This window comes from Pristiophorus japonicus, chromosome 5, assembly GCF_044704955.1.
Source record: "Pristiophorus japonicus isolate sPriJap1 chromosome 5, sPriJap1.hap1, whole genome shotgun sequence".
NCBI lineage: Eukaryota > Metazoa > Chordata > Chondrichthyes > Pristiophoridae > Pristiophorus > Pristiophorus japonicus.
The window spans coordinates 142,601,615-142,626,535 of record NC_091981.1 but is presented as its reverse complement, the minus strand read 5'-3'; the positions used below and the strand labels follow the sequence as shown (position 1 = coordinate 142,626,535).

At 48.3% G+C, this 24,921-nt stretch overlaps 1 protein-coding gene across 2 annotated transcripts in view; it reads left to right on the top strand.

Moving 5' to 3' along the window:
* The window catches only part of LOC139264473 (leucine-rich repeat-containing protein 72), a 202,857-nt gene that overhangs the window by 47,013 nt on the left and 130,923 nt on the right, over positions 1 to 24,921 (top strand). Inside the window, exon 2 of one of the 2 annotated variants that reach the window (XM_070881011.1) lies at positions 14,639 to 14,708. The exons of the other annotated variant lie outside the window; for it this stretch is intronic. The gene's annotated coding sequence lies outside the window, so the exon portion shown is untranslated. The remainder of the gene's footprint in view (positions 1 to 14,638; positions 14,709 to 24,921) is intronic. 2 annotated transcript variants of the gene reach the window in all.

The following is a 24,921-nucleotide window of genomic DNA, read 5'->3' as shown; positions in this document are numbered from 1 at the left end:
ACTACAACAATTGTACGTTCCTGTCTGGCGTAAAAATAAAAAAGGGAAGGTGGCTCAACCGTGGCTATCAAGGGAAATCAGGGATAGTATTAAAGCCAAGGAAGTGGCATACGAATTGGCCAGAAATAGCAGCGAACTCGGGGACTGGGAGAAATTTAGAACTCAGCAGAGGAGGACAAAGGGTTTGATTAGGGCAGGGAAAATGGAGTACGAGAAGAAGGTTGCAGGGTACATTAAGGCGGATTGCAAAAGTTTCTATCGATATGTAAAGAGACAAAGGTTAGTAAAGACAAACATAGGTCCCCTGCAGTCAGAATCAGGGGAAGTCATAACGGGGAACAAAGAAATGGCAGACCAATTGAACAAGTACTTTGGTTCGGTATTCACTAAGGAGGGCACAAACAACCTTCCGGATATAAAAGGGCTCAGAGGGTCTAGTAAGGAGGAGGAATTGAGGGAAATCTTTATTAGTCGGGAAATTGTGTTGGGGAAATTGATGGGATTGAAGGCCGATAAATCCCCAGGGCCTGATGGACTGCATCCCAGAATACTTAAGGAAGTGTCCTTGGAAATAGCGGATGCATTGACAGTCATTTTCCAACATTCCATTGACTCTGGATCAGTTCCTATCGAGTGGAGGGTAGCCAATGTAACCCCACTTTTTAAAAAAGGAGGGAGAGAGAAAACAGGGAATTATAGACCGGTCAGCCTGACCTCAGTAGTGGGTAAAATGATGGAATCAATTATTAAGGATGTCTTCGCAGCACATTTGGAAAGAGGTGACATGATAGGTCCAAGTCAGCATGGATTTGTGAAAGGAAAATCATGCTTGACAAATCTTCTGGAATTTTTTGAGGATGTTTCCAGTAAAGTGGACAAAGGAGAACCAGTTGATGTGGTATATTTGGACTTTCAGAAGGCTTTCGACCAAGGTCCCACACAAGAGATTAATGTGCAAAGTTAAAGTACATGGGATTGGGGGTAGTGTGCTGACGTGGATTGAGAACTGGTTGTCAGACAGGAAGCAAAGAGTAGGAGTAAATGGGTACTTTTCAGAATGGCAGGCAGTGACTAGTGGGGTACCGCAAGGTTCTGTGCTGGGGCCCCAGCTGTTCACATTGTACATTAATGAGTTAGACGAGGGGATTAACTGTAGTATCTCCAAATTTGCGGATGACACTAAGTTGGGTGGCAGTGTGAGCTGCGAGGAGGATGCTATGAGGCTGCAGAGTGACTTGGACTTAGGTGAGTGGGCAAATGCATGGCAGATGAAATATAATGTGGATAAATGTGAGGTTATCCACTTTGGTGGTAAAAACAGAGAGACAGACTATTATCTGAATGGTGACAGATTCGGAAAAGAGGAGGTGCAACGAGACCTGGGTGTCATGGTACATCAGTCATTGAAGATTGGCATGCAGGTACAGCAGGCGGTTAAGAAAGCAAATGGCATGTTGGCCTTCATACGAGGGGATTTGAGTACAGGGGCAGGGAGATGTTGCTACAGTTGTACAGGGCCTTGGTGAGGCCACACCTGGAGTATTGTGTACAGTTTTGGTCTCCTAACTTGAGGAAGGACATTCTTGCTATTGAGGGAGTGCAGCGAAGATTCACCAGACTGATTCCCGGGATGGTGGGACTGACCTATCAAGAAAGACTGGATCAACTGGGCTTGTATTCACTGGAGTTCAGAAGAATGAGAGGGGACCTCATAGAAACGTTTAAAATCCTGACGGGTTTAGACAGGTTAGATGCAGGAAGAATGTTCCCAATGTTGGGGAAGTCCAGAACCAGGGGTCACAGTCTAAGGATAAGGGGTAAGCCATTTATGACCGAGATGAGGAGAGACTTCTTCACCCAGAGAGTGGTGAACCTGTGGAATTCTCTGCCACAGAAAGTGGTTGGGGCCAATTCACTAAATATATTCAAAAGGGAGTTAGATGAAGTCCTTACTACTCGGGGGATTAAGGGGTATGGCGAGAAAGCAGGAATGGGGTACTGAAGTTGCATGTTCAGCCATGAACTCATTGAATGATGGTGCAGGCTAGAAGGGCTGAATGGCCTACTCCTCCACCTATTTTCTATGTTTCTATGTTAGTGTACAGAGGGGGACCTGGGTGTCCTTGTACATGAATCACTGAAAGTTAACATGCAGGTACAGCAAGCAATTAAGAAAGGAAATGGAAAAGGAAATTACAGGAGGATTTGAGTGTAAGAGTAAAAACATCCTATTACAATTATATACGGCCCTGGTGAGACACACTTGGAGTATTGTGTACAATTTTGGTCTCCTTACCTAAGGAAGGCTATACTTACCATAGAGGGAGTGCAACGAAGGTTCACCAGACTGATTCCGGGGATGGGGGGATTGTCCTAGAGATTGAGTAGACTAGGCCTATATTCTCTCGAGTTTAGAAGAATGAAAGGTGATCTCATTGAAACATACAAGATTCTTACAGAGCTTGACATGGTAGATGCAGGGACGATGTTTCTTCTGGCTAGGGAGTCTAGAACCAGGGTTCACAGTCTCAGAATAAGGGGTAGGCCATTTCGGACTGAGATGAGGAGAAACCTCTTCACTCAGAGGGTGATGAATCTTTGGAATTCTCTACCCCAGAGGGCTATGGAGGCTCAGTCTTTGAGTATATTCAAGACAGAGATCGATAGAATTTTGAATATTAAGGGAATCAAGGGATATGGGGACAGTGCACGAAAGTGGAGTTGAGGTATAAGATCAGGCGTGATCTTATTGAATGGTGGAGCAGGCTCGAGAGGCCGAATGGCCTACTCCTGCTCCTAATTCTTCTGCTCATTTTCACCATTCCTGGATCTGAAGGCGACCTGCGAGGAAATGAATCCCCTGATGGCAATGGATGATCCCAATCTCGGCGAGAGAGCTTGTCGCTTCACAGACTTGGCATTGGTGGCTGCACTGGAGTAAAGCAGTGAAGTGCTGTACCTGGTCAGTGGGAAGAGGCCATTTCCCCAGGTGTTCACGGCAAATTGGAGGGAAGTGGCAGAGGGTGTCTCGGTCAGTAGTCAGTAGCAATGCAACCTCACACAGTGTCAGGAAAAAATTCAACGACCTCAGTCGGGTGGTCAAGGTGAGTACATGCTTCAACAGGTCCTACATACCAGCATCTGAACTTCTGTCTGTGCACACTACGCAAAGCAACACACCTCCACCACTCACCCACCAAACATCTGTACCTACTCAAACTCACATTTACATCTCATGCCTTGCTGACAATCACAGCTATTCAACGATGGCAGACTTATCTCCCAGGCACATAGCTGGACTCTGGACTCGTACACATTAGTTCCTTCTGCAGGCCAAGATTGCCCACAACAGGAGGGAGCAGTAGAGGACAGGCAGGGGTGATGCTCAGCTCCAGCAACTTTCAGACGTGGAGGAGCGAGTGCTGCAGCTCATTGGGCAGCAGGTGGGGTTGCTGTGGCCGTCGGCGACATCGAGCCCATTGGGGGCATGAACAGTATCCTCATCCTCTCTTTTCTCATTTCACTTCTCCTTCACACAACAAGCCTTTCTCACTTTCCAGCTCCCGATACTGTCTGCATTCCTTGCTCCATTCCTGTCCCCCTGCCCTCACCTTAACGCGAGTCTTGTGCCTTTATACTTTCAGATAATCAGCAAGCAGATGAGTAGCCTGTCCCTGAGCCTCCCACTGAGAGTGAGGAAGGAGAAGAGGAGGAGGAGCAAAGCACCACGTCACTGCATCTCTCACCCGCAGGCACCACCTCAGACTGGCACTACGCTTTCATTAGCGGCAAGCTTAGTAGAGGGGTCTGCATTGGATGATGCACCAGGGACGAGTGGGCTGCAGCAAGGCCAAGGGGAAAGGGTACCTCGGGGGCCAGCTCCCCGGAGGATGATTTCATGCACAAGTTCTGCTGCACAGGACTCAGATGAGGACCTCGATGGGGAGGCGTACACAAGAAGGGTGATGGCCATGCATTCCGAGATGATAGGTGCAATGGCAAGTGTTCCCGAGAGCCTTTTGGCAATAGTAAGGAGCGCGTAAGAGTCTGCCTCCAACATTGCACAGAGCTCTGCGCACACCATGGAGCCCATCATTTCCACTCTGCGGATGATGGTGGGCTCCCAGAGAGACCGAGGGGACCCAAACCTCATGATGTGTGTCATGGGAGATGTGGCAGCTTCCATTGCAGCACAGGGGGAAGCAATGTAACATCTTAGTGTTGTAATGCAGACAGTGGTTGCTGGCATTGAAGCTCAGATTGCTTTCGTGCAGTCTCAGCTGAATGCCACGCAAGCTCTGACTGCTACCATCATTGCTGGTTCCACCACAGTCCACCGGGGATCTCATGGTGTCACAGCAGGCCCCTAATTTGTGCTCCAGCAGATTGGTGGGGATGCTGAGGTGCTGCCCCGGGGGAATGGAAGTGGTCAGTGGAACAGGAGCCTACTGTCCTCTCTCAGGAAGATAGCATTCCTGCTCCCACCACTGCTGCTGAGCCATTGCACTTGTCGCTGCCTGTCATCCAGCCAGCTCAGACTGCTGGCGCCCAGCCTGAGGTGGTGCATTCTACAGCCGCGTCTTCCAGGCCCAGAGCTGGTCAAGGGCATCCTGCAAGGTCATCTGTAGTCTCTGGCCCTGACACTCAGCAGCCTTCCACCAGCCCTGCTGCAGCCACTGGGCCAACACTACGTAGCAGCAGTAGAATAGGAAATGGCAGTGTTAAGAGGGGAAGTAAGGGTGTGCACAAGGGTGATTAGTAAATGTTGTTTTGTATATATGTGGTTAATATTTTCGGATAAATTTGTTGTTGGAATGTTGCACATATGGTGGTGTCTCTCATTTCAGTTTTGGGGCATAGTATGGAAAGAGAAATTGATGTGTTGATGGGGACGTGCTGAACAACCGGGAAGTGGCCTGGAATTCATTGGAACCGAAGTCTGATGAGGTGGTTGCGGACCGTCCTACCAGCAGACCAATTGAGTGGCTGCCTCCTCCATCATTGCTTTTCATGCTCCTGTTCCTCCTTGTCCTTCTCCTCCTAAGGTGGTAGAGCTATGCCGAGTGGCAATGGCTGCGCCGCATGGTGGCCAAGTTGTGCAGCATGCAGCAGACAACAACGAAAAGGGACACCCGCTCAGCCAATTAAGCTGGAAAGTGGGATTAGGCTGGATAGCTCTTTGTCAGTTGGCATGGACACAATGGGCCGAAATGGCCTGATTCCGTGCTGTAAATTTCTATGATTTTATTATTCTATGAGTGAGGTGGAGAGCGGATAGCCCTTGCCTCTGACCAGCCTGCGGCTGGAAGAGAGCTGGCACACCGATCTGGCACAGGATGAAGGCATCATGGCTGCTGCCAGGATAGCGTACATTGAGGCTGAGGATTCGCCATGTGTGGTCGCACACCAACTGCACATTAAGTGAGTGGTAGCCTTTGCGGTTATGGAATAACTCAGGATTGTTATGCGGTGCCCGTAAAGCGACGTGGGTGCAGTCAATGGCGTCCTGCACCAGGGGGAAGCTGGCTAGCCTGGCAAAGCCACACGCACGCTAGTGTTGCTTCACTTTGGTGATGGGGAGGGTAATGTTGTCCCTTCTCCTTCTGTACAGAGCATCTGTGACCTCGCGGAGGCACCAATGGACGCAAAATGGAGATGTTGGCGATGTCGCCTGTTGCACACTGGAAGGATCCACTGGCGTAGAATATGAGCGCGACGATGATCTTGACTGCCACTGAGAGAGCTGTCCTCAACCTGGTCTGAGGCTTGAAGTCTGGTTGCAGGAGATGGCAGAACTCCGTGACCACATTCTTGATGAAGTGCAGCCTTCGAACACACTGTTACTCAGTGAAATTTGATGTAGGAGAACTGTTACTGGAATACCCTGGGAGTGTAAGGCATCCTTTCAGAGCCCTGTTGGCTCTCCTACCTCTGGCCACATTTTTCACTCTTTCTCTGTGCCTCAGTTGCCTCCGACGGTGACGCTGGAGGGTGAGGTCCAGTGCCAGCACAACCCCCAAAAAAGAATCCAAATGTTGGACTTTCAAATCTGCCCTCAATGAAACTCCCAGATATTTATGAGCCAGAACTATGCTTCAACTGCAAATCGATCATAAGGCCTGTCTGCCTATGTGAAACTAACAAGGAAGCATTATTGGCCGACTAAAAGTAAACCGGATTCTCCTCCTGCCGTCATCTGACTGAAACCCGACTGCTCAAGCTGTTGTTGTTAACGGAAGGCGCACAACCAGGGCGAGAGCCAATTTTTCTTCTGTGCTGTGCTGTGCTGTGCACAGCAATGACGTCACGATCTCCGAGCGCAGGTGATTGGGGCGCAACGCTGTACCGCCGCCACTAAACTGCCAAATTTAGCGGGAGGCGCTGATCTCAACCAGCCCAGTCACAAATCCATTTGCGCCCCGTTAGCGCCCCCCGGAGGCTCTAGCGGCAGGCGCAAAGGAGCCCAATTTCACGCCCTGTGTCTCTATTTATAAACCCATGGGTCCCATATGCCTTTTTAACAGCCTTTTCAACTTGTCCTGTCATATTTACAGACTGGTGGACGTATACCCCCATGTCTTTCTGTCCCTGCATCCCTTTTAACATTGTACTATTTAGTTTATATTGCCTCTCTTCAATCTTCCTACCAACATGAATCATTTCATACTTCTCTGCGTTAAATTTCAACTGCCATGTTCCTGCCCATTTCACCAGTCTGTCTATGTCCTCCTGAAGTCTGATACTATCCTCCTTACTGTTTACTACATTTCTGAGTTTCGTATCATCTGCAAACTTTGAAATTATGCCCTGTATACCCAAGACCTGGTCATTAATATCTATCAAAAAGAGCAGTGGTCCCAACACCGTCTCTTGAGGAACACAACTGCACACTTCCCTCCAGTGTAAAAAAACAACTGTTCACCTCTACTCCCTGGTTTCACTTCCTCAACCAATTTTGTTCTTACACAGCCACTGCTCATTTAATCCCATGGGCTTTAATTTTGCTAACAAGTCTATTATGTGATACTTTATCAAATGCCCTTTGAAAGTTCATATACACGACATCAACTGCACTACCCTCATCCACCCTCTCTGTTACTTCATCAAAGAACTCAATCAAGTTAGTCAAACAGGATTTACCTTTAACAAATCCGTGCTGACTTTCATTTATTAACCCATATTTTTCCTAGCGGCAATTAATTTTGTCCCCGATTAATGTCTCTAAAAGTTTCCCTACCACTGACATTCGGCTGACTGGCCTGTAATTACTGGGTTTATCCCCTCCCTTTTAAAAAAAGATCTAATTGAAGTTTTCAAGATGATGATAATTGATCAAGGCACATTGTTCATTTTAGCAAAGTGTTTAAATGCCAGAATGCTACAAGTGAAAACATAGAAATTTAGGAACAAAAGAGAAGCCAGAAAGAAGTTATATTTACAAAAGGTAATACATTTATGGAATAAGACATCAGAGAAGACAATTGAAGCGATAAGAGGTAACTAGATATGGTTGTTGGAGGCCAATCATTACAACCTCAGACATTGCTACAGGAGCTCTTCAGGCAATGTCCTTGGCCCAACCATCTTCAGCTGCTTTATCAATGACCTTCCTGACATTATAGGGTCTGGGGTGCTGCTGTTTGCTTATAATTTTAGTGTTCAGCTCCATTCACAACTCCTCTGATAATGAAACAGGTCATGTCAACCTACAACTAGACGTGCAGAACATCCAGGCTTGGGCAGGATAGCAGGTAACATTCATGTCAAATATATGCCAGGCAATGACCAACTCCCCCTGACCCTCAGCAGCACCACAATTGCTAAGTTCCCCACCAACAAAATCCTGGGGGTCACCATTGACTGGAAACAGAATTGAACTAGCTATATCAACAACATGGTGTCAAGAGCAGTGCTGAAACAGGGTACTCTGTGCCTCACCTTATGGCCACTCAAAGCCTCTCCACCATCTAAACGGCACAAGTCAAGAATGTGATGGAATACTCATCACTCGGTCTGGATGTTTGCAGCTGCAACAACCCTCAAGAACTTCAACACTATCCGGGTTTGAACAGTTCAATTGATTGGCACTCCTGGTACATGACTCAGTATCCACCCATCCACCACCAGTGCACTTTGGTTACAATCTATAATGTCTACAGTATGCACTACTGAAACTAACCAAGCTTACTTTAACAGCGCCGCCCCCCCGCCCCCAACTGTTTTTCCCCATCCCACCCCACCCGCAACCTTTACCATCAAGTAGGATAAGAAAAGCAAAATAATGGGAACAGGATCACTTCAAAGGTCCCCTCGAAGCAACACAACATTCTGACTTGGATCTATAGTACCATTCCTTGGTCAAAATCCTAGAATTCCCTAGTTCTCACCGTTGTAGCAGCAGCATCAGTATAAGGACTGAAATGATACACCGAGGACACCCTCCATCATGTTGTGGGGCACCACCACCGTGTTCAGTGGGATAGATTGAGAACAGATCTAGCAGCTTGAAACTGGGTATTGATGAGGCGCTGTGGGCCATCAGCAACACCACAATCTGTAACCTCATGGTCCAGCATATCCCTCACTCCTCCATCATCATCAAGCCAGGTGACAAAGTCAGATTCAATGAGAAATCTAGAAGAGCATGCTGAGATCATCACCAAGTGTACCTGAAAATGAGGAGCTGAATTTTGGGAGCTAGGAGTTAAGTTAAAAAGTAGGACCTCAAAGGTAGTAATCTCAGGATTGCTACCAGTGCCACGTGCTAGTCAGAGTAGGAATCGCAGGATAGCTCAGATGAATATGTGGCTTGAGGAGTGGTGCAGAAGGGAGGGATTCAAATTTCTGGGACATTGGAACCGATTCTGGGGGAGGTGAGACCAGCACAAACCGGACTGCACTTGGGCAGGACCGGAACCAATGTCCTAGGGCGAGTGTTTGCTAGTGCTGTTGGGGAGGGGTTAAACTAATATGGCAGGGGGATGGGAACCTAGGCAGGGAGCCAGAAGGAAGTAAAATAGGGGCAGAAGCAAAAGATAGAAAGAAGAAAAGTAAAAGTGGAGGGCAGAGAAACCCAAGGCAAAAATCAAAAAGGGCCACATTGCAGCAAAATTCTAATGGGGCAAAGTGTGTTAAAAAGACAAGCCTGAAGGCTCTGTGTCTCAATGCGAGGAGTATTCGTAATAAGGTGGACGAATTAACTGCACAGGCAGCAATTAATGAATATAATATAATTGGCATCACGAAGACATGGCTCTCGGGTGACCAAGGCTTGGAACTCAACATCCAGGGGTATTCAACATTCAGGAAGAATAGACAGAAAGGAAAAGGAGGTGGGGTAACGTTGCTGGCTAAAGAGGAAATTAACGCACTAGTAAGGAAGGACATTAGCTTGGATGATGTGGAATCTGTATGGGTGGAGCTGCAGAATACCAAAGGGCAGAAAACGCTAGTGAGAATTGTGTACAAACCACCAAACAGTAATACTGAGGTTGGGGACAGCATCAAACAAGAAATTAGGGATGCATGCAATAAAGATACAGCAGTTATCATAGGTGACTTTAATCTACATATAGATTGGGCTAACCAAACTGGTAGCAATACGATGGAGGAGGATTTCCTGGAGTGTATTCGGGATGGTTTTCTGGACTAATATGTCGAGGAACCAACTAGAGGGCTGGCCATCCTAGACTGGGTGATGTGTAATGAGAAAGGACTAATTAGCAATCTTGTTGTGCGAAGCCCCTTGGGGAAGAGTGACCATAATATGGTAGAATTCTTTATTAAGATGGAGAGTGACACAGTTAATTCAGAGACTAGGGTCCTGAACTTCAGGAAAAGTAACTTTCATGGTATGAGACGTGAATTGGCTAGAGTAGACTGGCAAATGATACTTAAAGGGTTGACGGTGGATAGGCAATGGCAAACATTTAAAGATCACATGAATGAACTTCAACAATTGTACACCCCTGTCTGGAGTAAAAATAAAACGGGGAAGGTGGCTCAACCGTGGCTCACAAGGGAAATTGAAGATAGTGTTAAATCCAAGGAAGAGGCATATAAATTGGCCAGAAAAAGCAGCAAACCTGAGGACGAGGAGAAATTTGGATTTCAGCAGAGGAGGACAAAGGGTTTAAATAGGAGGGGGGACATAGAGTATGAGATGGGATGAAATAAAGTATGAGATAAAAAATGACTGCAAAAGCTTCTATAGATATGTGAAGAGAAAAAGATTAGTGAAGACAAACGTAGTTCCCTTGTAGTCAGATTCAGGTGAATTTATAATGGGGAACAAAGAAATGGCAAACCAGTTGAACAAATACTTTGGTTCTGTCTTCACGATGGAAGACACAAATAACCTTCTGGAAGAACTCGGGGCCCGAGGGTCTAGTGGGAAGGAGGAACTGAAGGATATCCTTTTTAGGCGTGAAATTGTGTTAGGGGAATTGATGGGATTGAAGGCCGATAAATCCCTGGGGCCTGATAGTCTGCATCCCAGAGTACTTAGGGAAGTGGCCCTAGAAATAGTGGATGCATTGGTGATCATTTTCCAACAGTCTATCAACTCTGGATCAGTTCCTATGGACTGGAGGGTAGCTAACGTAACACCACTTTTTCAGAAAGGAGGGAGAAAGAAAACGGGTAATTATAGACCAGTTAGCCTGACATCAGTGGTGGGGAAAATGTTGGAAACAGTTATTAAAGATGAAATAACAGCACATTTGGAAAGCAGTGACAGGATCGGTCCAAGTCAGCATAGATTTATGAAAGGAAAATCATGCTTGACAAATCTTCTAAAATTTTTTGAGGATGTAACTAGTAGAGTGGACAAGGGAGAACCAGTGGATGTGATGTATTTGTACTTTCAATAGGCTTTTGACAAGGTTCCACACAAGAGATTGCTGTGCAAAATTAAAGCACATGGTATTGGGGGTAATGTACTGATGTGGATAGAGAACTCGTTGGCAGACAGGAAGCAGAGAGTCGGGATAAACGGGTCCTTTTCAGAATGGCAGGCAGTGACTAGTGGGGTGGCGCAGGGCTCAGTGTTGGGACCCCAGCTATTTACAATTTACATTAATGATTTGGATGAAGGAATTGAGTGTAATATCTCCAAGTTTGCAGATGACACTAAACTGGGTGGCGGTGTGAGCTGTGAGGAGGACACTAAGAGGCTGCAGGGTGACTTGGACAGGTTAGATGAATGGGCAAATGCATGGCAGATGCAGTATAATATGGATAAATGTGAGGTTATCCACTTTGGGGGCAAAAACGTGAAGACAGAATATTATCTGAATGGCGGCAGATTAGGAAAAGGGGAGGTGCAACGAGACCTGGGTGTCCTGGTACATCAGACATTGAAAGTTGACTTACAGCAGGCGGTGAAGAAGGCAAATGATATGTTGGCCTTCATAGCTAGGAGCTTTGAGTATAGGAGCAGGGAGGTCTTACTGCAGTTGTACAGGGCCTTGGTGAGGCCTCACCTGGAATATTGTGTTCAGTTTTGGTCTCCTAATCTGAGGAAGGGCGTTCTTGCTATTGAGGGAATGCAGCGAAGGTTCACCAGACTGATTCCCAGGATGGCTGGACTGACGTATGAGGAGAGACTGGATCGCCTGGGCCTTTATTCACTGGAGTTTCGAAGGATGAGAGGGGATCTCATAGAAACATATAAAATTCTGACGGGACTGGACAGATTAGATGCAGGAAGAATGTTCCCGATGTTGGGGAAGTCCAGAACCAGGGGACACAGTCTAAGGATAAGGGGTAAGCCATTTAGGACTGAGATGAGGAGAAACTTCTTGACTCAGAGAGTTGTTAACCTGTGGAATTCTCTACCGCAAAGAGTTGTTGATGCCAGTTCGTTGGATATATTCAAGAGGGAGTTAGATATGACTCTTACGGCTAAAGGGATCAAGAGGTATGGATAGAAAGCAGGAAACGGGTACTGAGGTGAATGATCAGCCATGATTTTATTGAATGGTGGTGCAGGCTCGAAGGGCCGAATGGCCTACTCCTGCACCTATTTTCTATGTTTCTGTGAGCCAACCTGGTGAAGTTATATCACGTGATTACATGCATGCTAAACAGAGCTAAGTGATCCCACAACTAATGGATCAGCTCCTAGCTTTGCAACCCTGCCACATCCAATCGTGAATGGTGGTGGATAATTAAGCAATTAACACGAGGAGGAGGCTCCATGAACATCTCCATCTTCCATGATGGCAGAGCTCAGCATACGAGTGCAATACACAATGCTGAAGTATTTGCAACCATCTTCAACCAGAAGTAACAAATGGTTGTCCTTCTCAGCCTCTTCCTGAGGTTTCCACCATCAGAGATGCAAGTCTTTAGCCAATTCGATTCACTGCACATGATGTGCAGAAACAGCTGTGCACTGGATATAACCAAGCCTATGGGTTCCGACAATAACCCAGCTGTAGTGCTGAAAATCTATAATCCAGAACTAACCGCATCCGAGCTAAGATGCACCAGTACAGCTACAACACTGACATCTACCCGACAATGTGGAAAGTTGCTCAGTTATGTCCTGTCCACAAAAAGCAGGAAAAATCTAACCCAGCCAATTATTGCCACACAGCCTATTCTTAATCATTAGCAAAGTAATGGAAGAAGTCAATAACAGTGCTATCAAACGATACTTACTCACCATTGACCTATTCATCGATGCTTAGTTTGGGTTCGGACGGCAAGTCACCAAGGCTTCTTTATTAGCACTATCCAAACTCATGACCTTCACCACCTAGAAGAACAAGGGCAGCATATGCATGGGAACATCATCACCTTTATATTGCCCTCCAAGTCACACACTATCCAGATTTGGACATATGTCCTTCATTGTCACTGGGTAAAAATCCTGAAACTTCATGTCTAACAGTGTTGTGATACAGGTGCAGCGTTGAAAATCCGGAATTCCGAAATGTTCCGGACTCCCGACCGATCGGTGGCAGGGTCGTCCGGAATGCGGTCCCGCCAATCCTATGACCTCGGGGTTCTGGCGCTACCTGACATTGGGCCTTGCCTCACCACCCCTCAGCTCGCCCGCCCCAGCTGTCTTTACCTCGCTGCCGCTCGTCTCACCCCGCTCGCCGCCACTGCCCTTACCTCGGGGCCACCTTGCCGGCCCACCCGAACACCTCCACCGCAGCTGGGCCAGCCCGAACAGCTCCACCATGACGGAGCCCGCCCAAACAGCTCCATCATGGCGGGACCCGCCCGAACAGCTCCACCACAGCGGGGCCCACCCGAACAGCTCCACCAGGGTGGGGCCCGCCCGAACACCATCCCGGCGGCAGCACCCACCCGAACACTTTCTCGGCGGCGGGGCCCGCCCGGACACCACCTTGGTGGCAGGGCCCATCCAAACACCACCTCGGCTGCGGGGCCCATCCGAACACCATACAGGCGGCGGCGCCCACCCGGAGACTTTCTCGGCGGCGGGGCCCGCCCGGACACCACCTTGGTGGCAGGGCCCATCCAAACACCACCTCGGCTGCAGGGCCCATCCGAACACCACCTCCGCAGTGGGGCCCGCACGAACACCTTCTCGTCGGCGGGGCCCGCCCAGACACCACCTCGGCAGCAGGGCCCGCCCAAACACCTTCTCGGCAGTGGGGCCCACCCGGACACCACCTCGGTGGCGGGGCCTGCCCGAATAACACCTTGGCTGCGGGGCCCACCCGAACACCACCTCCTTAGCAGCGGGGCCTGCCTGAACAGCTCCTTGGTAGCGGGGCTCGCCCGAACACCTTCTTGATGGCAGGGCCCGCCCGAACAGCTCCTTGGCGACGGGCCCGCCCGAACAGCTCCTCCGCGGCGAGGACCGCCCGAACAGCTCCTCCATGGCGGGGTCCGCCCGAACAGCTCCTCCACGGCGGGGTCCGCCCGAACAGCTCCTCCACGGCGGGGTCCGCCTGAACAGCTCCTCCGCGGCGGGGTCCGCCCGAACAGCTCCTCCACGGCGGGGTCCACCCGAACAGCTCCTCCACGGCAGGGCCCGCCCGAACACCCCCTCCACAACGGGGCCAGCGGTCCGAACAGCACCTCGGCGAGAACCACCCGCCCCCCCCCCTTCTGATGTTCCGAAATCCAGAAATACCCGAACCTGGGTTGGGTGTTTCCGGATTCGTGACGTCAGAAAGACGATTGAAAGTTTGGAAAAGCCCGGAATCCGGAACGGCCTCAGTCCCGAATGTTCCGGCTGCACCTGTAGTACACCACTAGGACTGCAGTGGTTCAAGAAGAAAGCTTCTGATAGGTAACTAGGGATGCGTAATAAATTCTGGCCTTGCTACCGATGCCGATATCCTGAGAATGAATAAAATAAAATAAAATAAAAATGACCATTTGGCAAGGTACCAGAGAATTCTCATAAACTGTACCTCAACATAAATCAACAGCTTCTGGAGAGTCGGAGGGAAGAAAAAGGAAGAAATTGGAAAAACAAACATCAATTATGAAATGCAGATAGCTTTAAATCAAATACCATGCAAAATGTTTGGGGAGATATTGGAATAAGGCTCACACAATTATTAGCTGGAGTATTGTCTGTCGCTGTTTATATTCTGTCACTTTTAACCAGTAATAAAAAAACGCTTATTATGTATCTGCTTTTTAGAGGACTAACAGAAATGCCTGACATGTCAAAATTTAAACAATTGAAGTATTTGTGGCTGAATCACAACAAGGTGAGTGAGAATTTTTGTAACAGTTTACAGATTAGGCTAATCCAGAAACACATTTCAGAATAACAATTGTAAGTACTGCTGGTTGTTTTAATCAGCCTGACAGCTGGCATCGGTGATGAGATCTGTTAGTAGGCAGAAACACGGTTAAAAATCCTTTCCTGTCTCAGATGCCAAGATGAGCTGCCTGATATTGTACTCGCTATGCATCATTTCCTATGAAATTGCTTACTGGTGTGTTTGTTGCTGATGGCATCTGATTAGCATTTTGTTAGGTGTGCAGATTCAAACTGAGTCTACAATGGGCTAAATTACATATAAGCTGTGGAGAAATGTCCTGAATGGAATGCATGGGGCTAGAAATTCAGTTTTTGCCAATATCGTTTTTTTCTCGTTTTTTAAGGAAAAATTACCACTAAAAACGTCGCCATTTTTTAAGGGGGTAAAATTGGCAAAAAAATGCACCTGACAGTAAAAATTGGTGTTGCACGAGGATTCGCGGTGGAAACCATGGTCCTCGCCAACTTTAGCCCGAGGCCTATCACCACCAAAAATACAGGCCCTGGGAGTGGAGAAAACATACAAAAAAATTGCAAATATCAAAAAATAAAAAAATCAGAAAACATTCACTATACACTTAACGAATGAATCATTGAAAAAGAATTAAAAAAATAAAAACATCAACTTTTTTGTAGGTCTTCATACCTACTGCTGTTTCTGGGGCTTCAACGCAGGCTTTTCTCAGGTGTTTTTTTTTCACCCTGAGTACGGGTTCGCCAAACGGTCAATTTTAAGCTGTGTACTTTTTTTTGGCGTTGCTCATTGTCGATTCGCTTTTCGGCGATATTTCAAAACCGCCATTCATTAACTTTGGCCAATTTACCGGCAAAAAAGGTGAAATATCGCCAAAAAAATGTGCGTAAGGCTGGCCAATTTCTCCCCCATGATCTTTTCTTATTTCTTACTCTAATGTTTTAAGTCTAAACAATGCACCATGAAGGTTAAGTCACCTTGCTAACTGTGATTGTGCACCAAGCAATGCCAGTGTAAAGTCCTCCAGGAGATTGGATTGACCATGTGATTAAAAAAAGATCGAGGCAGCTATAACTAATTGCCAACATGTACAGTTGTGGTTTTGACAGAAATTATATTAATATGTACAAGTTATTATTAATCTCAGTAATTGATTCTCTACTCAGCCAGATCCGCTATTCCAAGATCCTTTGTCTATTTATTCTTTTACTTGGATGTAAATTCTAGTCCTCCAACTCCATCCTTGAATCACCGGGATCATCCTCAAAGAAAACAATTGCAGCAGCTATCTTAAGCAAAGACATCTTCTACAGTGGTAAGAATTTGGACAGAGATTCTTTGTGCAATTTTTAAGCCATCTAATTCGGGCTGTTTTCTGAATATGTGGAAGTGTTGTGGTTGCAGAGGACAATCAGGTTGAAAGAATAAAGATTGGCTAATCATAGGGGCCTAGAAATTCGGTTGCCCAGTGCCCGTTGTTTCGGTGCTACGGATGCCGAATTGGGTCCAAAATGGTGTCCAAGCAGCGCGTTCACACATCTGGTGTGGGCCACAACAGATGCCATCTTGGTGAGGGCGATAGGACGGCCGTTAGGAGCGTGCACTGGAAGTATGATAAGTCGGCATATCATGGTGCCATTTTCGTTGTCATCACTGGAACTAATGCCCTGTATTAACCTCGCATAGCTGAACATGCATTCAGCAGAAAGAAGGGTCCCCCACCAGCGCTATTCAAAGGGATCATCATCAACTTTCAGGTAACTTTCTTTTTGATTTCTACTAGCTCTGTGTAAGTTTGTGGAACTGTTTAGAGCTTTCTAGAGTTATTTAAAGTTGGTGAGGTGACAAGGAGTCGTGCTGCCAGTGGAGAAGGCCTTGTTTCTGAATTTAAGGGTGCTGGTCAGACCACTTGCTCCCAGTCATGGGTGCTCTAGTTGCCATCCTCCTTGGCCTGTAGCATGACAGGGACATGGAGCAGAGGAAGCAAAGAAGAGGACAAGCTGCTTTCAGAGAGAGGAGGAGGAAGGGGAGAAGGGCTTTCAGTGGGCGGTCTTTCCCATCTCGGGTCTTCCGAGAGCAATTCTCTTACGTCCACCTGAGCCACGAGCAGTGTGCGAGGTGTCTGCGCTTTACGAAGGAGGTGCTCACAGAACTCTGCCAACTTTTGCTTCTAGACCTACAGTCTCACATCAGGGCAAAGACAGCGCTGCCAGTGCCTATGAAGGTGACAATGGCCCTGGAGATTGAAGAACTAATAGATCGCAAGCGCAAAGCATTTCTGAACTTCAAGCAACAACCCAACTCGGGAGCAGCAAAACAACATTACAGATGGCTCAAGGCTCAGGTCCAACAAAAAACAGGTAGTGGATGGAGACAGCACAGAAGATACAACAACTGGCCGACAGCCACGATATGCGAGGATTCTTCACTGCAGTCAAGGCCACCTACGGTCCAAACTCCCAAGGTTCCATCCCACTCCTAACCAAGAATGTGGAAACACTTATCAAGGACACTGAGGCTGTCAGGGCCTGATGGAAGGAGCACTTTGAAGATCTCCTCAATCGAGACTCTGCCTTTGACTTTAGTGTTCTCGACTCCATCCCGCAGCATGCGACCCGCCACCAACTCAGTGAAACCCCAACGTTGCACGAGGTAGACATGGCCATAAAACAGCTCAAGAATAACAAGGCTACGGGTGCGGATGGAATCCCTGCTGAGGCGCTAAAGTATGGTGGAGAGGTATTGTTGGCGCGGATACATGACCTCATCTCTCTCATCTGGAAGGAGGAGAGCATTCCGGGAGATCTCAGAGATGCAGTGATCGTGACCATTTTTAAAAAAGGGGACAAGTCCGACTGCGGCAACTACAGGGGAATCTCCCTGCTATCAGCCACTGGGAAAGTTGTCGCTAGAGTTCTCCTCAACCGTCTTCTCCCTGTGGCCAAGGAGCTCCTTCCTGAATCACAATGAGGATTTCGTCCCCTACGGGGCACAACGGACATGATCTTTGCAGCGCAACAGTTGCAGGAAAAATGCAGGGAGCAGCGCCAGCCCTTATACATGGCCTTTTTCAATCTTACAAAGGCCTTTGTCACTGTCAACCGTGAGGGTCTATGGAGTGTCATCCTCCGTTTCGGATGCCCCCAAAAGTTTGTCAACATCCTTCGCCTGCTTCACGATGACATGCAGGCCGTGATCCTTACCAACGGATCCATTACAGACCCAATTCACGTCTGGATCTTCCTCGCCTCCATGCTCCAACTCACAATCAACAAGCTCCCGCTGGAGTGGAACTAAGCTACTGAACCAGTGGGAAGCTGTTTAACCTACGCCGCCTTCAGGCCAGGTCCAAGATCATCCCAACCTCTGTCGTTGAGCTGCAGTATGCGAATGACGCCTGCGACTGCGCACATTCTGTAAAGTCCTGTCCCCTCAGAACAGATTTACACGAGGCATGTAGTGAAGTCAAGGTCACTCTGGACCTGCACCTTTAATTCACCTCTCTGAAATGCTGCACTTGCCTGAGACCTGTGCTTATATACCTGTCTCTTGCAAGTGCACCCCTGGTGGTAAGGTATGCTGATGGTTACAGGTCATATCTTATTACAGTCATGTATAACATGTTAGGATACAGTTTTATATAATAATGTAAGATACATGACATTACCCTCCCCCAAGGTCTTAGTGTCTTTATAGGTTCAGTCTCTCAGGTGGTCCACGCTCTCGTGGAGCGTCTGAGTTGTGGTTCAGTTGTTTGCCTTGGTGTCTGTTTTTCTTTGGGTGTGGTTGCTGGTATCTCACCTGGGCTGTCTGTTTCGATTGGTGTGATTGTTGTTGACTTGCCTGGGCTGTCTGTTGGGATTGCCCTTTCCTCAGGTTGTTCCCTCTGTCTGTCCACCAGGTGTGGTGTGAGTTCCAATTTGTAGTCTGCCTCTGGTTCCGCAGTGTTGTTGGTAAATCTGCTTTTGACTTGGTCTACATGCCTCCGGCAGGTTTTGCCATTGTCCATTTGTACTACCAGTAGCCTGTTTCCTTCCTTGCCTGTTACTGTCCCTGCAAGCCATTTGGGACCCCTGCCATAGTTTAGTACAAACACTTTGCCCCTATCTCATTCCATCTCCCCCTCGAATTTCTGTCATGGTACTCAGTCAGCTTACGGCGCTTTGCCTCAACGATTTTGTGCATGTCTGGGAGGATTAATGAGAGCCTTGTTTTAAAGTCCTTTTCATCAACAGTTGCACGGGGGGGATCCCAGTCAGTGAGTGCGGACGAGATCTGTATGCCAGCAGCAGTCGCGACAGGTGACCCTGCAGCGTGGGACCTTGGATTTTAAGCATGCCTTGTTTAATGATTTGCACTGCTCGCTCCGCCTGGCCGTTGGAGGCCGGCTTGAACGGTGCCGTCTTGATGTGATTTATGCCGTGGTCAATTATAAAGTCTTGGAATTCTGCGCTGGTGAAGCACGGACCATTGCCACTGACCAATGTGTCAGGGATTCCGTATGTTGCAAACGTGGTGGAAGTTGTGCTCGAGTTTAAAATGGTGCATTCGATCCACTTTGAAAATGCATCTACAACTACGAGGAACATTTTGCCCATGAATGGGCCCACATAGTCTACTTGCACCCGTGACCACGGTTTGGTGGGCCAGGGCCAGGGGCTCAGTGGAGCCTCCCTGGGGGCATTGCTGAGTTGGGCACAAATGGTGCACCTTCGGACGCAGAGCTCCAAGTCCGCGTCAATACCAGGCCACCAGACGTGGGATCTGGCTACGGCCTTCATGAGAACGATCCCCGGGTGCTCGCGGTGGAGCTCCCGGACAAATGCCTCTCTGCCTCGCAGAGGCATGACTACTCAGCTGCCCCACATCAGGTAGTCTGCTTGTAGTGACAGCTCATGCATGCGCCTGTGAAAGGGTTTTAATTCCTCGGGGCAGGCATCGCGAGCCTCTGCCCAGTCACCAGTTAGGACACATCTTTTTACTAAGGATAACGTGGGGTCGCTGGCCATCCAGGCTCTGATTTGGCGAGCCGTCATGGGCGAACCTGTAGACTCAAAGGCATTGATTGCCATGACTATCTCACAGTCCTGTTCGTCAGACCCTTCCGTGGTCGCCAGGGGTAGCCTGCTGAGCGCGTCGGCACAGTTGTCTGTGCCTGGTCTGTGCCTTATTGTGTAGTCGTAGGATGCCAGCATGAGTGCCCACTGTTGAATTCGCACAGAGGCGTTGGCGTTTATTGCCTTGCTCTCGGATAGGAGGGACGTGAGGGGCTTGTGGTCGGTTTCTAACGTGAACTTGGCCCCGAACAGGTATTGGTACATCTTTTTGACACTGTACACGCACGCGAGCGCCTCCTTCTCTACCATTCCGTACCCGCGCTCCGCCCATGAAAGTGACCTGGAGGCATAAGCTATGGGTTGTAATTTGCCTGCACTATTGACATGTTGCAAAATGCACCCAACCCCGTATGCTGATGCATCGCATGTGAGAACTAGCTTTTTACCTGGGTCAAAGAAAGTCAAAACACTGTTGGAACACAGAAGGTTGCGTGCCTTATTGAAGGCACGTTCCTGGGCATCCCCCCAAAACCAATCGCACCCCTTCCTGAGTAGCACATGGAGAGGCTCCAGCAGCGTGCTTAAGTTCTGCATAAAGTTCCCAAAGTAATTGAGTAGCCCGAGAAAGGCGCGCAGTTCTGAGACATTCCGGGGCCTGGGCGCCAGGTGAATTGCTTCTGTTTTGGACTCTGTTGGGCGGATTACATTAGCAGCAATCCTTCTGCCCAAAAATTCAACCTCGGGTGCGAGAAACAGGCACTTGGATTTCTTGACTCGTAGGCCTACCCGATCCAACCGCTTTAGTACTTCCTCAAAATTATGGAGATGGGAGTCGGTGTCCCTGTCCGTGATAAGTATGTTGTCTTGAAATACCACCGTCCCCGGGATGGACTTGAGCAGACTCTCCATGTTGCGCTGGAATATGGCAGCTGCCGACCTGATGCCGAATGGGCATCGATTATACATGAAAAGGCCTCGATGTGTGTTGATGGTGGTGAGTAGCTTGGATTCCTTGGTCAATGCTTGCGTCATGTACGCAGATGTGAGGTCTAATTTTGAGAAAAGTTTACCTCCAGCCAGTGTGGCAAATAAGTCCTCCGCTCTGGGCAGCGGGTACTGATCCTGTAGGGAGACTCTGTTTATGGTAGATTTTTCGTTCCCACAGATTCTTACGGATCCATCAGGCTTCATGACTGGGACGATGGGACTTGCCCAGTCGCTAAATTCCACAGGTAATATAATGCCTTCCCGCAGAAGCCTGTCTAGTTTGTGTTCAATCTTTTCCCTCATCACATAGGGTACAGCTCTGGCCTTGTGATGGACCGGTCTAGCATCCTGTGTGATGTAGATTTTGACTTTGGCCCCTTTGAAAGTGCCCACACCTGGCTGAAAGAGATGTTCAAATCGCTTTATAACTGTTGAGCAGGAGGTCCGTTCCTCTAATGACATGGCATGGACATCATCCCATTTCCAGTTTAGTTTTGCCAGCCAGCTTCTCCCCAGCAGTGCTGGGGGGTCTCCGGGGACAATCCACAGGGGAAGTCGGTTCATTGTCCCTTTGTGTGTGACAGAGATCATGGCGCTGCCGAGGACTGGTACGATTTCTTTGGTATAGGTCTTTAGTGTGGTGTCGACCCTTGTGAGTTTTGGTCTGTTTCTTTTATGCAGCCACAGTTGTTCAAATTGTTGAGCGTCCATGAGAGATTGACTCACTCCCGTATCCAGCTCCATATCGACAGATATCCCGTTGAGTAGGACCCTCATCATTATAGGAGGTGTCCTGTTGTAGGAGCAGCGGCCATTGATCGTGTTGACCCGCTGTACATCAGTGTCCCGGGTACTGTCCCCACCATCTTCTGGTCCGCTTTCTGACCCATCCGATTCGTATACCAGCCGAGCTGCCGTTTTTTTGCACATGTGGGCCAAATGCCCTGTATATTCACAATTTCTGCAAACAGCCTGCTGAAATCGACAACCTCTTGACGAGTGCCCACCCCCACACCTCCAGCACAGAACTGTTCTATTGTTTAAAGTGTTCCCAAAGAATGAGCTGCGTCTGGCTGATTTCTCTTGAGCTTCTCTCAGTTTGTAGTTGATTGCTCGCATTGTGGGTTGATGAGGTGTGAACGGCCGTTCCTGTGGCCTTTGATGGCTTCTGCCTGCTGTCGAGAACCTGTTCTCCCGGTTTTGTCTGTGTGTGGGGGTAGCAGCTTGTTTAGTGCTGTGAACTTCTTGTTCCAATATTTCGTTAGTTGTCGTACCTGCATTGTAAATCAACCTCGTTTCTTCTTCCCCTACCAAGAATGTCTATGCAACCAGTGCTGCTGCCTCTAAGGTCAGGTTCTTGGTCTCTATGAACTTTCGGAATATGCCTGCGTGGCCTATTCCTGCAATGAAAAAGTCTCTCAGCATTTCTCTCCTCAGTTCATCGGAGAACTCACATAACTTAGCCAACCTCCGAAGTTCCGCCACAAAGTCGGGTATGCTCTGGCCCACACAGCGTCTGTAGTTGTAGAACCTGTGTCTGGCCATGTGTAGGCTGCTCGCTGGCTTCAGGCGGTCTCTTACCAGTGTGCTCAATTCTTCAAACGACTTGCTTGCTGGTTTCTTGGGTGCCAACAGATCCTTCATTAAAGCGTATGTTTTCGAGCCACAGCTGGTCAAGAGATGGGCTCTTCTCTTGTCTGCCTTATCGTCGCCTAACCAGTCTTTGGTTACAAAGCTTTGCTGGAGCCTTTCTATAAAGTCCTCCCAATTGTCTCCTGCATTGTACTTTTCATCTGATCCGTTGTTCGCCATTCTGTGGATTCTGTAATCCCGTAACCCGTCGCCACTGTAAAGTCCTGTCCCCTCAGTACAGATTCACACGAGGCATGTAGTGAAGTCAAGGTCACTCTGGACCTGCACCTTTAATTCACCTCTCTGGAATGCTGCACTTGCCTGAGACCTGTGCTTATATACCTGTCTCTTGCAAGTGCACCCCTGATGGTAAGGTATGCTGGTGGTTACAGGTCATATCTTATTACAGTCATGTATAGCATGTTTGGATACAGTTATATATAATAATGTAAGATACATGACACATTCAGAGGCTGAACAAAAGGATATAGTCAATGTATTCACTGAGGCATATGAAAGCATGGGCCTTACGCTTAACATCCATAAGACAAAGGTCCTCCACCCGCCTGTCACCGCCGCACAGCACTGCCCTGCAATCATCAAGATTCACGGTGCGGCCCTCGACAACGTGGACCATTTCCCATATCTCGGGAGCCTCTTATCAACAAAGGCAGACATTGATGCGGAGATTCAACATCGCCTCCAGTGCGCCAATGCAGCCTTCGGCCATCTGAGGAAAAGAGTGTTTGAAAACCAGGCTTTCAAATCTACCACCAAACTCATGGTCTGCAGGGCTGTAGTAATACCTGCCTATCTGTATGGATCTGAGGCCTGAATGATGTATAGAAGGCACCTCAAGTCGCTGGAGATATATCACCAACAATGTCTCCGCAAGATCCTGCAAATCCCCTGGGAGGACAGGCGCACCAACATCAGTGTCCTTGACCAGGCTAACATCCCCAGTATTGAAGTACTGACCACACTCGATCAGCATCACTGGGCAGGTCACATAGTTCACATGCCAGATACGAGACTCCCTAAGCAAATGCTTCATGGTAAATGAGTCAAAGGAGGACAGCGGAAACGTTATAAGGACGCCCTCAAAAGCCTCCCTGGTAAAGTGCGACATCTCCACTGACACCTGGGAGACCCTGGCCGAAGACCGCTCGAGGTGGAGAAAGTGCACCCGGGAGGGCGTTGAGTTCTTCGAGTCTCAACGCAAAGAGCGTGAAGAGGCCAAACGCAGGCAGCGGAAGGAGTGCGCGGCAAACCAGCCCCACCGACCCCTTCCCTTGACGAATGCCTGTCCCACCTGTAACAGGGTCTGTGGCTCTCATATCAGACTATTCAGCCATCAAAGAACTCAATTTGGGAGTGAAAGAAAGTCTTCCTCGATTCCGAGGGACTGCCTATGAATGAATGAATGGCCCTGAATTTCTTCGCGTTGGGATCCTTCTAGGTTGGAGTAGGCAACATCTGTAACATCTCACAGTTCCCCGTCCACTGTTGCATAAGATAGGTGACAGACGTTCATTTTGTCAGGAGTGCGGACTTCATTGTCTTCTCTCTGACCAGAGAGAAGGAGGTGGAGCATGCACGTGGCTTTGCCAGGATAGGCACTTCCCCATGGTGCAAGGTACCATTGACTACACATACGCAGCTTTGCGGGCACCGTATCTAAATGCTGAGATGTACCGCAACTGTAAAGGTTACAACTTGCTGAATGTGCAATTGATGTGCGAGCATGTTCAGCACATCATTATGGTGAATGCCAAGTATCCTGGCAGCAGTCACAGTGGTTTTATTCTGCACCAGTCAGCTGTTTAAGCCACCAAGACAAACCAGAGGATGGCTTCTGGGTGACAAGGGCCATTCCTTGACCATCTGGCTCATGACTCCGCTCAGCAACCCAACCACACGTGCATACAATGAGAGCCATGTTGCCACATGAAACACCATACAGCAGACCATTGGGATGATGAAGCAATGGTTCTGCAGCCTGGACAATTGTAGAGCAGCCCTACAGTACTTATTCATGGTGGTCTGCTGTATCTTGCACAACTTGGCCATTGAGGGCACAGAACTTGTCACCAACTCAGGAGCAGGAGGAGGAAGAGGACTAGGAGAATGCAGAAGAAGATGAGGAGGAAGCGACAGGAAGGAGGCACCCCAGACAGCCCCTTTCAGGCTGGGATATCTGGGTTTGAATCATCCGCCTGTGGTACAAGTGAACACAACCCCAATTCCCCACTCAACATTAGGCCGATACCTTACCTTCCCTCTTGGACCTTCACAGTGTCCTCTTGGCAACATTGCTGAAATAAAAGCCACCACAAAGCAAACATTCCAATCCAACTTTATACATCTATCCATCCGATATTATATCAAAAAATCAATTCATCACTCTTGTGCATCCCCTTAGTGATTGCCTTCCGCATGTCTTTGCCTATCCTAGTATTCCTACGCAGTGCTATCTCAGTGGCTGCATGCAGAGCTGGTAGAAGGCT